Source organism: Centropristis striata, chromosome 14, assembly GCF_030273125.1.
Source record: "Centropristis striata isolate RG_2023a ecotype Rhode Island chromosome 14, C.striata_1.0, whole genome shotgun sequence".
Classification (NCBI taxonomy): Eukaryota; Metazoa; Chordata; class Actinopteri; order Perciformes; family Serranidae; genus Centropristis; species Centropristis striata.
This window is the reverse complement of record NC_081530.1, coordinates 24,229,852-24,241,538: the sequence shown is the minus strand read 5'-3', so window position 1 is coordinate 24,241,538 and position 11,687 is coordinate 24,229,852.

Here is an 11,687-nt window from a genome sequence, read left to right as displayed (position 1 = left end):
AACAAAGTGATGCTGGTACTTTTGTATTTTTACTAAAATAAAAAAAATACTTTTATGTAAGAAACATTTTGAATGCATGACTCTTACTTGTTACATTATTGCTACTTTTACTCACAAAGCAGTTGGGTCATTGTCTAAAACGTAAATAAAACAGAAAGTAATAATTCTAATGTTCTGTGGCATATTTCTTTTTTGAAAACTGTACAAATACAGTATGTTCAAACTCAACTTTTATATATATATATATATATATATATATATATATATATATATATATATATATATATATATAAATATACACTGAATTATAAATTTGATGCATTCTGTTTTATTTAACATTTTGCACAGCATTAAATATTTTCGGGAGTCAGGGTTGTAACTCAGATATAGCCTTAGGGTTGTTGCTTTTCTTTTTTATATTGCTGTACATTTAATGTTTTTTGGTATTGGACTATTAGTCAGACAAAACTAGCAGTAACCTGGGTTGTGTGACATTGTGATTTTTCACAAGTTTCTGACATTAACTGAGAAAGTGATTGACAGATTTGTATGAAAATAATTGTTAGTTGCAACCCTAATTCAGTCTGACAGGCTCTGGAGTGGCACTAAGTCCCACACACGTTATTATGTTTCTTTGACTTTAACATGTATGATGCATTTTTTAAAATTGTGACAAGATAAAGTGATCGATCATATAATTCACTGCAACAAGGCCATGCAAAATCATGAATAATAAAAGTTGGGAGGAAACTTGACAAGCTTATTATCTGTTAATATTTCTTCCACAAATACCAACTGCTCTCATGACTAAAAATACATGATGTGTTTTGTTTGTTACCTAAGAGCTGCTACTTGTAAACAGCTTCACTGGTTGAAGTGTTTGGTTCAGCAGCACTTCAGCAGGGACTGAGACGGAGAATTAATGGACTAACTGTAAAGTAAGTTTTTCATCTTGGTTTTGTCTGTAAATTCTAAAAGTTTGAGTTTATAAAAGGTCAAAATCAGAAAATTCTATATAGGAATAATCATATACGCTGACGATTTGAAACTTCACTTATCCAACTTGTTCAAGTGGAAGCATACAAAATCTGCCATCTGGAAACATATAGGCTCACTAACCACGTGTACACCCTTTGAAAGTAAGTGTGTGTGTGTGTGTGTGTGTGTGTGTGTGTGTGTGTGTGTGTGTGTGTGTGTGTGTGTGTGTGTGTGTGTGTGTGTGTGTGTGTGTGTGTGTGTGTCTGTGTGTGTCTGTGTGTGTGTGTGTCCTGGTAAAATTGAACTGTCATGGCCAGAATGGGTACTTTGATCATTTCATGTTCACAGGAGAGGAGAAGAATATAGAAGAGTTGTGTGGTGAGAAAAGGAATGGAGAAAAGGAGCAGGGAGGAGAAAGAACAGGAAAAGATGAAGAGGACAAGAGAAGGAGAAAAGGAAACAAAGGAAAGTAAAGTGGGGAAAAGAAGGGGGGAGAACAAATGTAGAAACACATCAATAAGAGGGAATAAGAAGAAGGAGAGTATGGGATAAAAATAGAAATGAGAGGAAATTAGAGACGTGGAAAGAGAAAAACTGAAGGAAATTAAAGAAAAGGGAGAGGAGGTTAGAGTTAAGGGAAGAAAAAAGAAGAAGACAATGAGAGAAGATAAAAGGGGAAAATAGACAAAAGATGAAAGGAAAAAGGAAAGAAGAAAATAGGAAATTAAAAGGGATGGAAAAAGAAGGGGAGAGAAAAGGTGTAGGGAAATTGAGTTTAAATGGATAAACGGAGGGAAAATAGGAATAAAAAGAGGAATAAAATAACAGAGAATAAAAAAAGATAGAAAGAAACTGAATAACTGGAAAGACATGGGAAGTTTAGGGGAAAACTGAAGGAAAGAGGAAAAGAGTGGAAAGACAAGGAAAGGAAAAGAGAGGAAGGTTGAGGAAGAATTTAAAGAAATTGAGTGGAAAGGAGAGAGTGAGGTGAGGGGAGAGCTGAATAAAAAGGAGAGGAGGAAATAGGTATGAAATGAGTGGAAGAAATGAGTCGACTAAAGAAAAAAACAAGAAAAAAAAATACAACAATAGAGGAAAAAAGAAACTGAAGACGAGACGAGAGAAGAAAGAAATGGGGGCGAGGACGAAGAGAGTAGACAGAGCGAAGGGATATTGATAGAGGGAACGGATAAGGGATGAAAGCCTTCTTTCACTGAGTGATGAGGATGTACTCACATCACACGCTACTTACCCAGGATTCATAGCGTGAGATGAGTTCCCAGCATCCCTTTCATCTCCACAACATCCAGTAGTGGTCCATCAGAGGAGAGCCTGGGGAGACACTCAGCTGCAGACAGTCACACATGTGGACACACGGAAAACACAAACACACACACATTAATATACGATGGAATGAAGACACACACAGACATGTTTCTTTGTTTTTCTACGCACACAAGACTCATATGCACACACTTGACTATGACTAAATGAACTAAGTACACAAACACACACAGACACACATGCATACGGGCACTACAAAGTGGTCAGCTGTCTCATCGTATCCGTGGTGATCACAGAAGCCACTTGTTGCCATGGTGTTTGATCTTTCAGTTGGCACGGTTACGTGCTAACATTCTGTCAGACTCTTACAAGAGTGGGATTTTTTTTTTTTTTTAAGAAGATAAAACTCTCTGTTTTCACATGTTTAGCCTATGCTTGTGTGATTTTGTAATTCATTTGTTAAAAATGAAAGGAATAGTTCAACATTTTGGAATTTTTGGGATTAGTATCAATCTTTTCTCACCTGCCACTTTATTAGCTACACCAGTTCAACTACTCATTAAAGTAAATATCTAATCAGCCAATCACATGGCAGCAACTAAATGCATTTGGGCATGTAGAGATGGTGAAGACGACCTGCTGAAGTTCAGAGGGAGCATCAGAATGGGGAAGAAAGGTGATTTAGACCCTGTTTACACTGGGTAATCGGATCACAAGTGGTCAGCGCTAAATCCAAGTGGTCAGCAATAAATACAAGTGCAAACAGGGTTCAATAAGTATTGTGATCAGATCACTCAAACCATCTGCTGTGGTGGTCTAGGACACATTTGACCACATATATTTTGCTGTGTATACGCAGATGCATCCTGATGCGTCCCAGATAAGGCTGTGGCAGGATAATACGTCATCAATGCAGGCCATGTGGTGATCATTTTGATGACAGAGCGTAAAAATTGAGAGGACTCACATGGGGAAGTTTAGGAGGGTACTGGTGCCTGACAGGCTCGACTGAGTACTTCAGAAACTGCTGATCGACTAGGATATTCACACACAACCATCTCTAGGGTTCACAGAGAATGGTCCCAAATAGAGAAAATATATAATGAGCGGCAGTTCTCTGGGCCAAAATGTCTTGTTGATGCCAGAGGCCAAAGGAGGATGGCCAGACTGGTTCAAGATGATAGAAAGGCAACAGGTAACTGAAATAACCACTTGTTACAACCAAGGTCTGCAGAAGACCATCTCTGAACGCAAAACACGTCCAACCTTGAAACAGCCACACTGCCACTTTATTAGGTACACGTTGCTAGCTAATAAAGTGGCCGGTGAGTGTAACTCTCTGTTAAACAAACAATTCCTTTGGGAATTAAAGTTTGTTTACTTTTTTCTCTCACACTCATCCTTTGTCCTAACTGTCATCCCTCCATCTTCCTTTGTAGCTAAAATAAATTACACATATCATTTATATATAATTCATCGAGGGATATACTGTCATATTTGCACAGAAAGCAAAAACCAATTTCCTGTTGTGTTAATTTTTTCTGTTTGAGAGGGCACAGATTTCCCCGGTGTTCATTTCCCATTTGTGCGTGTGTGTGTGTGTGTGTGTGTGTGTGTTTACAGATTGTAACTACACTCATGGCTGCCCCAGCAAGAGAACATCAGATGTCTCTCCATCTCCCCTCCCTTATCTCTCACTCGGTGCATCTGTCCCTTCAGCCCTCCATCGGCGCCTTCCCTCCATGATCCACCCGTCTCGGCATTGCCACAGCGACCAGAGCCACTTCATCCAAATTGACACACATGTCGAGATGAAAAGATTGGGAGAGGAGAGGGTGAAAGAGGAAAGAGGGTAAGTAGCCTGAGATGTGGAGAAACAAGTTGAGAAGAGTAGAAAGACAAAAAAAGGCACAGAGGAGAAGCCAGGGCTGAGGATAAGAGAGGGGGGAGATGGAGGAGAAAAGGAGGAGAGATGAAGAGAGAAACAATCGAAGCTTTACACTCATAGACACAGTATGGAGGCCAGCGGTCTGTGAAAGTGTCGAAGTCACATCTGAGTGAAAGCTCAGCGGGGCGAAAGAGCAGCGGTGTGAAAAAATAAAGAGAAAGAAAGATAGAAAGAAGAGGGGAAAGAAGGTAAGCGTGTTTGTTTTTAATGCACATTTTGACTCAGAGCAGTTACAGTCTTCAAAAAAAAAGTTGTCTTTTTTTTGGAAAAGTTATCACCAAAGATGTAATGTGAACCTGTGACAGAGTTTTTCCTTTGACAGTGAAGGTGCAACATTGATGTTTTTCTCCCACCTTCTGTTAAATGCCTTTCTAATATATGTTTGGAGAAGAGGAGAAGAGACCAGGTGATTCAGAAATACAGATCTGGATGTAACCATCTTCAGATTTCAAATTTTCTCTTGTCCCTGGCAAACATTTCATGCTTTACCTTTCCATCAAAAAGGGTCAATTGGCCTGTGGACTACACAGGAAGAAATGCTTAATTTTATTTTTTTTTTTTTGTTAAAACCGGGTTTGGATCAATTCTGGTACCCAGTACAGGGTAAAGTTTAACCAGTAGAAATAGATATAAAAACCACTGGGTCACCAATAAAACTAAAACACTGGGTTGTTTTGGTGCATATTTGGCATCATTTGTATTATGTACATTGGGTTATTCAGCCATACCAATATGTGATTATTTTGACCCAGTTACAAGGTCATATTTACATTGATGTTGGGCCAAAAATCAAACCAAAAATGATTTTTACATTCATCCAATGTAATGTTATTTTAAGTCTTTATATAGAATCATCAATTAAACCAAAGAATAATTTAATTCATTTTAAATTGATTTTTGTTGGGTTTTTGACCTATTCTAATGCATTTCTTTTGAGTCAGGAACATCATCTTTCATATTATCTCAGTAAATGTCATTTACTGGTGGAATGAGGAGAGATCTAGACAGAAATAGAAAGAAAACAAAGCAAAAAATCTATTTTTTTTGTCGCCAAGAACACCAGCGTTGCCATGATCAACTGTTCTTGCTGCCATGCTCTCGATGTTGGCATCATTATCGAGGTGACCACAAGAGCATGGATAAGAAGATGCACAAAAACTCCAAGATTACAGCTTGTTTTCATGTTGTTAAACTACAAACTACAATACTCAAGCGCAAGCAAAGTCCAAATCTGAGGAGAGGTACAACCATAGATTCGAAATTCACTTGGTTTCTCAAACTAATGTTGTAAATATATAATTATATATATATATATATATATATATATATATATATATATATGTATATATATATATATATATATATACATATATATATATATATATATATATATATATATATATATATATATATATAATTAAAATTATTAAAAATGTTTGGTCAATATAGATCAAGCTACATTAACAGGTAACCCACACTGAGCTGCAGCTCCTCAGCATTACACATTCATCTTAACCTGCGAGTGCATGAGAGGAAGGAGAGCATAAGAAAGAGAGTTGACTGGAGCTTTGAAGAGTTCCTGCTGTTGTGCCTGGAGGTGACTTTGTCCTGTGTGTGTGTGTGTGTGTGTGTGTGTGTGTGTGTGTGTGTGTGTGTGCGCGCGCACGCGCGCTTTGGTCTCTCAGATCACTACTGGGATAGATAGCTGACAAGTCAAATGAGGCCATGTCCATCCTCTGCTCTCCCCTCCTTTTCTACTTCCTCTCTCTCTCTCTCTCTCTCTCTCTCTCTCTCTCTATCTCTCTCTCTCTTTCTCTCTCGGCTCGCTCTCTCAGCTGTGCGACAGATAATTGACATATTACCAGCCAATGACCTTGTGTCGTACACGAATTCCCACCAATTAAAAATTGGGCCATTTCCTTGTCAACCCTGCATAATGTGAATTCATACGGTCCACAATCTAAATGAGAAAGACACACACACACACACACACACACACACACACATATATGCAAACATGCAAACACACCTGCACACTCACACACAAAAGGTAATTGTGTGGTGATAGATGTTCGCCATACATTAAGCCAAGCATGTCCAAAAGGTAACGGCCTATAAGAGTCAGTGATGTATGCAGAGAGGTCAGTGTGTGTGTGCATGTATGTATGTGTGTGTGGTTAACCTTGGAGGACAGTAGAAGGGTATCCAACTAACTTCTCAACGCGCTCAATCACAAAGAGACAGAGCGAGGGTGGCTGCAGACCGACAGAGAGAATGAGAAAGATGGAGAGAGACAGGTGGCGAATGACAGAGAGAGAGAAATAGTGACAGAGACGGAGGATGACACAGAGAGACAGATTGAAAGAGGTTAAAGATTCAGATAGACGGTGAGAGAGCGGGGCAAAGAGGGAGAGAGGGGGGAAATTAAAAAGATGAGTGTGGGAAAGTGGCAGAGTTAAAGAGAAATCCACAGTGTGTGTGTGCGTGGGATCACTTAATCACATGGAGGAAAGAGAGAAGGAAAAAAAGGAGGAAGGAAAGGAAGAAGGCAGTCCACAAGGGTAGAAGGAAGGAGGGAAGGAAGGAAGGGTTATTATTATTGTGCAGGGAATTTAATCAAAACTCAAAGGCAAGCAAGTAGAAAGAAGGGAATGAGGATTGAAGAGAAGGGAGGCAGGAACGAACAAACAGCGGAAGGAAATGAAGGACAAAGCAAAGGAAAGTAGGACAGAATGATGAAAGAACAACACCAGAAGAAGAGAAAGAAAGAAGGCCCAAAGACGAGAGCCATGAAAAATACAAAGGAATGACAAAGGTAAAAAAAAACAAAAAAAAACAAAAACAAATAAAAGACTAATTTATGAACGGGCAGAAACACTACATGAACACTGACTGCAGGTTTAACGTATCCTAATGAACAGGTTCATATGATATATTACAGAAATGTATGCTTCATAAGATATCTAATGAAATATAACCTGTTATAGTTGTCTTGGAACTGTCGCATGAATGCTTTTTAAAACATGTGACAGTAGCTGTTTTTAACATGTGGTTAATGTTGAAAAAAAAAAAAAAAAGTTTTTGAAAAGATCATGGTTTTGGGTTAGCATACCGACCTCTGTACGTCATTACTGGAAGCCCTTACATAGGACATGATGTATAACAACGTTGACTTTTACTTTCAAATGGGATATAAACACCAGTCTCTTAGGTAAAAGTCCAGTCTTAAACGGCCTTTATTGGTCTTTATACTGCATGGTCTCGTTAGCTGCTTTTCTACTATTATAATTATGGCCACTAGAGGTTGCCTTGGAAAACAAAAAGTCAATATGAGCTGCGATAAACTGCACCTCTCTCCGCAAGTGGATAATTTACGCAATTAAAGTGCATTACTTTAAAGATGTAGTTAATGGTTAATCACCCTGGCTGCGGCAGACAAACTCAATCAAAGACAATAATACATAAAATAAATGAAATACACACTTGTAGGCTCAATGAAACATATAAATGGAATACAGTACATGACACAAAAAAAACACTAATTATATTGAAAGAAAATTTTCTGGTCTGCTGTAATACATATTTAGAATATTTAAATCAATTTGTAGTTAGGGGTCAGAGTTCACCTGTCACTCTTTTCATCAAAGCTATTTGTGTGATGTGTGTATAATTATGCTCCTAATATTAAGTGCAAAGAAATCACTGCTCTATGGCATCATGGCTACTGTCACCACTGACAGAGAAGGCGTGAGTGAAGAAAGAAGCATCAGTAATGATTTTCAGTCACGGCAGTAGTGCGGACCACTGCTTCCTGTGTATTTATGCAGCACTGCTGGACCACAAAAGATGCATGAAGGAATGAAAGATTTTTATGGGAAAACGTGGTCGGGAAACTGTCTTTGTGTCTGATCTATGAGCTCTCCCACAATATATTCCATATTTTGCCAACCTGTTGCCATTGTACTGAATCTTCAGCTGAAGAAAAATTAGCATTTAAATGAGGCAAGTTATTTTCTTTTTAACGCCCGCTCTAAATTACTAACGCTGTAGCTTTGATTGAGATGAGAGGAGGGAGACTGGTGGCTTTTTTAGTGTTATTGACCCAGAAAAGGTTGAGTGAGCACGCTTGCTCTTTTTCAGCAACACCCCACCCTGCATCTAACCCTCAAAGTTACACTCGCACAGCTGAGAGCCGCTGATCAGTAGCCTAAAACCTGAACCTCGGATGTTTGGCACCGGACTGCATGACTGATGCAAGCTGTCTCGCCTAAAGGACCACTCCAATGATTTTCAGCCTTATCTGTACGGTGTGCATGTCACACAGAGATTCCTTAATGCACCTGTACACTTGGCAGGACTCTCTGCATCGTGTAGGAAGGCTCCGTTCACCTCCCCAAAAACTGCACTGGATGATGCAGTCCTGGGCTAATAAGCTGCAAGAAAGTTCTCAAAGTTTAAATTTATAATGTGGAACAGAGCATTATTAAAAATGTATCCACCATTTGAAAACATTGAAGGGAAAGGTTAGATTTTGGTCATGACAAAAAAACTTTAAAAGAGATGAAAAGATAGATAAAGCCAGAAAACATTCCGATATTTACCTTTTCTCTATATGATTAAGACATTTCGTACAAGTTCAGTTTGTCACTTTTTTTTTTACATTGTTCTTGTATTATCTCTTCTAATACAATAATTTTAAACATGCACCTAATGCTGCATAATAAGTTGGTTGCATGCTCTGCACAATGCAGTAAGAGCGGACTCTGTCGTCTCAGCAGGAGACAGGTAGAATGTACCAAGAAGTAAATGACCCATGTGATTGTTGAGGGGAAGTTTTGAAACAGACCTACACTTATCATGTGGGTGGTCAGTCTAATCACAATCAGAATCACTTAATTTAACCAAATGTACAGTGTACAAAGGAATTTCACTACAGTTCCATAACATAAGAGCGTTAATCAGCGCCAGTGCTAGACAATTATCAGCAAGGAGGTCACTGGCTTTTAATAGGTGGTTACTCCTTTTTACTGGTACTGATGGTTGAGTAGTTTGACGTTATTGCATTTGAATAGTCTAACCTCTATAGAGTGTTATAGAGTGTTAGCTCTCCAGCTCTTGGCTACAAACCATAGTTGGGAGATGTTTGGTTCCTTAGCTTAGATCAGCTGGTAACAATCTAAGTTTTGGCACCTAAGGACATCTGGACAGGCATTGTCCTCCATGCCACCAGCACCTCTGGGTGTAGATGATAAAGAAGGAACTAAAATGGGTTGCTGAGGGAAAATAATCATTATAACAATGGACAACAAACAATACCCTTTTATCCAGCTTTTTCATATAGTTTTACTACACCCATGGTCCAGTTCGACTAATCAGCCTTCATACTGGAGAAGAGAAGAAGTCGTACTCCTACATCCACGGGGTCAGTGCTCCCCTGCTGCTGTGACTAACCTTTGCTCCACCATCTCAGTGCAGCAGCAGTCAGGCACGTATAGGGTCTTTGTGGTTGAGTGCCACATACATGCACCAACTTCAAGCTGCTGTGTAGAGCCTGAAAAGCTGCAATGCTGCTCCTCACTTGTGCCTCTTGTAATGTCTGCAGCACCTTTAACTTTACTGTTATTTAATTACTTGCTGAGCTCAGCACTGTCCACTCCACCAGAGTAGTACATTAAGTCCTCCCCTAAGAAGAATGAAATCATATATTATGCTGTGTGTGTGCTGTTTTATGACATATTCAAATCATTTTTTGTTTTAACATTTTTCATGTTGCAGCTTTAATTCAAATCACGTGTCAATACAGACTATATACGCGTTTGTGGACGTATATAAGTCTTTGTATCTGGGTGACTGCAGTGATTTGGTTGGTAAAAGAAAGAAAGGTGATATGTCTCTGGAACTATACATTTCTGTAAAATGCAATTTATTCAAATAAAGGGAGCAGGTCAGCAGGGCTCTACTGAGAGGAGAGCAAAAGGTGTCGGGTTAATACTCCAAGACTAGCAATTGAAAATGTGTGCAGAGGGACACATTCTTCCTATCTGGGAGGTCATTTGGAAATAGAGTGCTGAGTAGCCTTCTCTCTGCCCCTGACTGGAAGGCTGTCTTTTTTCTCGCTCTCGATTTCTCTTCTCTGCGCCCCTGACTGTGAAACTCCATAAAGAGTGATGGATGTTGATGGAGACACACGGCGTGGTGATTATGGATCATCGTGGAGTATCAAGGAAGGACGGAGACAGACAGACAGACAGACAGACAGACAGACAGACAGACAGACGGAAACCGAGAAAGAGAGAGACGATTGCAGGCTCAGAATGGTTAATGACAGAATTCATCTGTTTTTTGTAGATGGAGCTGTTGCGCCACTGAGTGGTGAAAGGTTTAACTACTGCCACCAGGGATATTATAAAATATAAGGTGTAGTTCAGACCAAATCTCAAACTGTAAAAAAAATTAGTAAATATAAGTTGTGATTTTCACATGAGACAGATTAGTTCTCTTGTTTTTAACATTTTCTCTTCAGCAGGGTCAGCTTGAGATGGAGTTGGTATAGTTGTAGTCAAGGACAGTTCAACAGAGCAGATGTTTGATAATACTGTACCTTCATCTTGGGGGAAGAGCTGGCAATTTATTATAGAATAAAAAGTTAGTGTATATATTGAAAGAAGTACTCATATCAAAGTACATAAGTATTGTTTGAATTGTGCTTATAATATCAAAAGCAATGATACTCATCGTTTTGCAGCAGAATGGTCCCTGTTGGTTCTAATATTAGATATTAGATATCATATATTAGATATACCAATGCATGTGAAATACATTCAGATGTTGCTGTGTGTTGATAAGGACCCAATTCGAACAACGTTTCATACAATTGGGCTGTTTAATCTGTTCCATATTTGTCTTAATGTGTAAACTGATGACTGTTTAGTATCTTAGTATCTAGTATCTTAAACTTAACAGCTGTCAAACAAATACTCGTAGTAATACAATTACTTTATTACCTTTGGGCCTGAAAAGTGAAGCCTTAAATTTGGGTTTTTTCTAATGGCCAGCAGGGGGCGACTCCACTAGTTGCAAAAAGAAGTCCAATTGTATGAAAGTCCATGAGAAATATACCTGATAGCAAACATTTTCCTTATGAGTTCATGTTCTCAGGTATTCTTATATACAGCATGATGTTCATTTTATAAATTAGGGTCCCATTTACTATAAAATAGACAATAACTCAGGTTATACTTTAGGGGCTTTAGTGGCTAACTGTGTGTTTTCGTCTTAGAAATACAATGTGTTTTCACTTCATGAAAGGTAACAGTAACATTTGGGTCCCTTAAAAAAATCTTGTTAAGCACTTGGTTGTAAAGACACTCTAAGGAGTTGGCTGTTCATTTTGAGTTACAGTCACTAACCAAGCTAGATAGCACTAACTTAAGATCAACTTTCATGATTTCAACGGCCAAAATGCCAAACTCAAGGC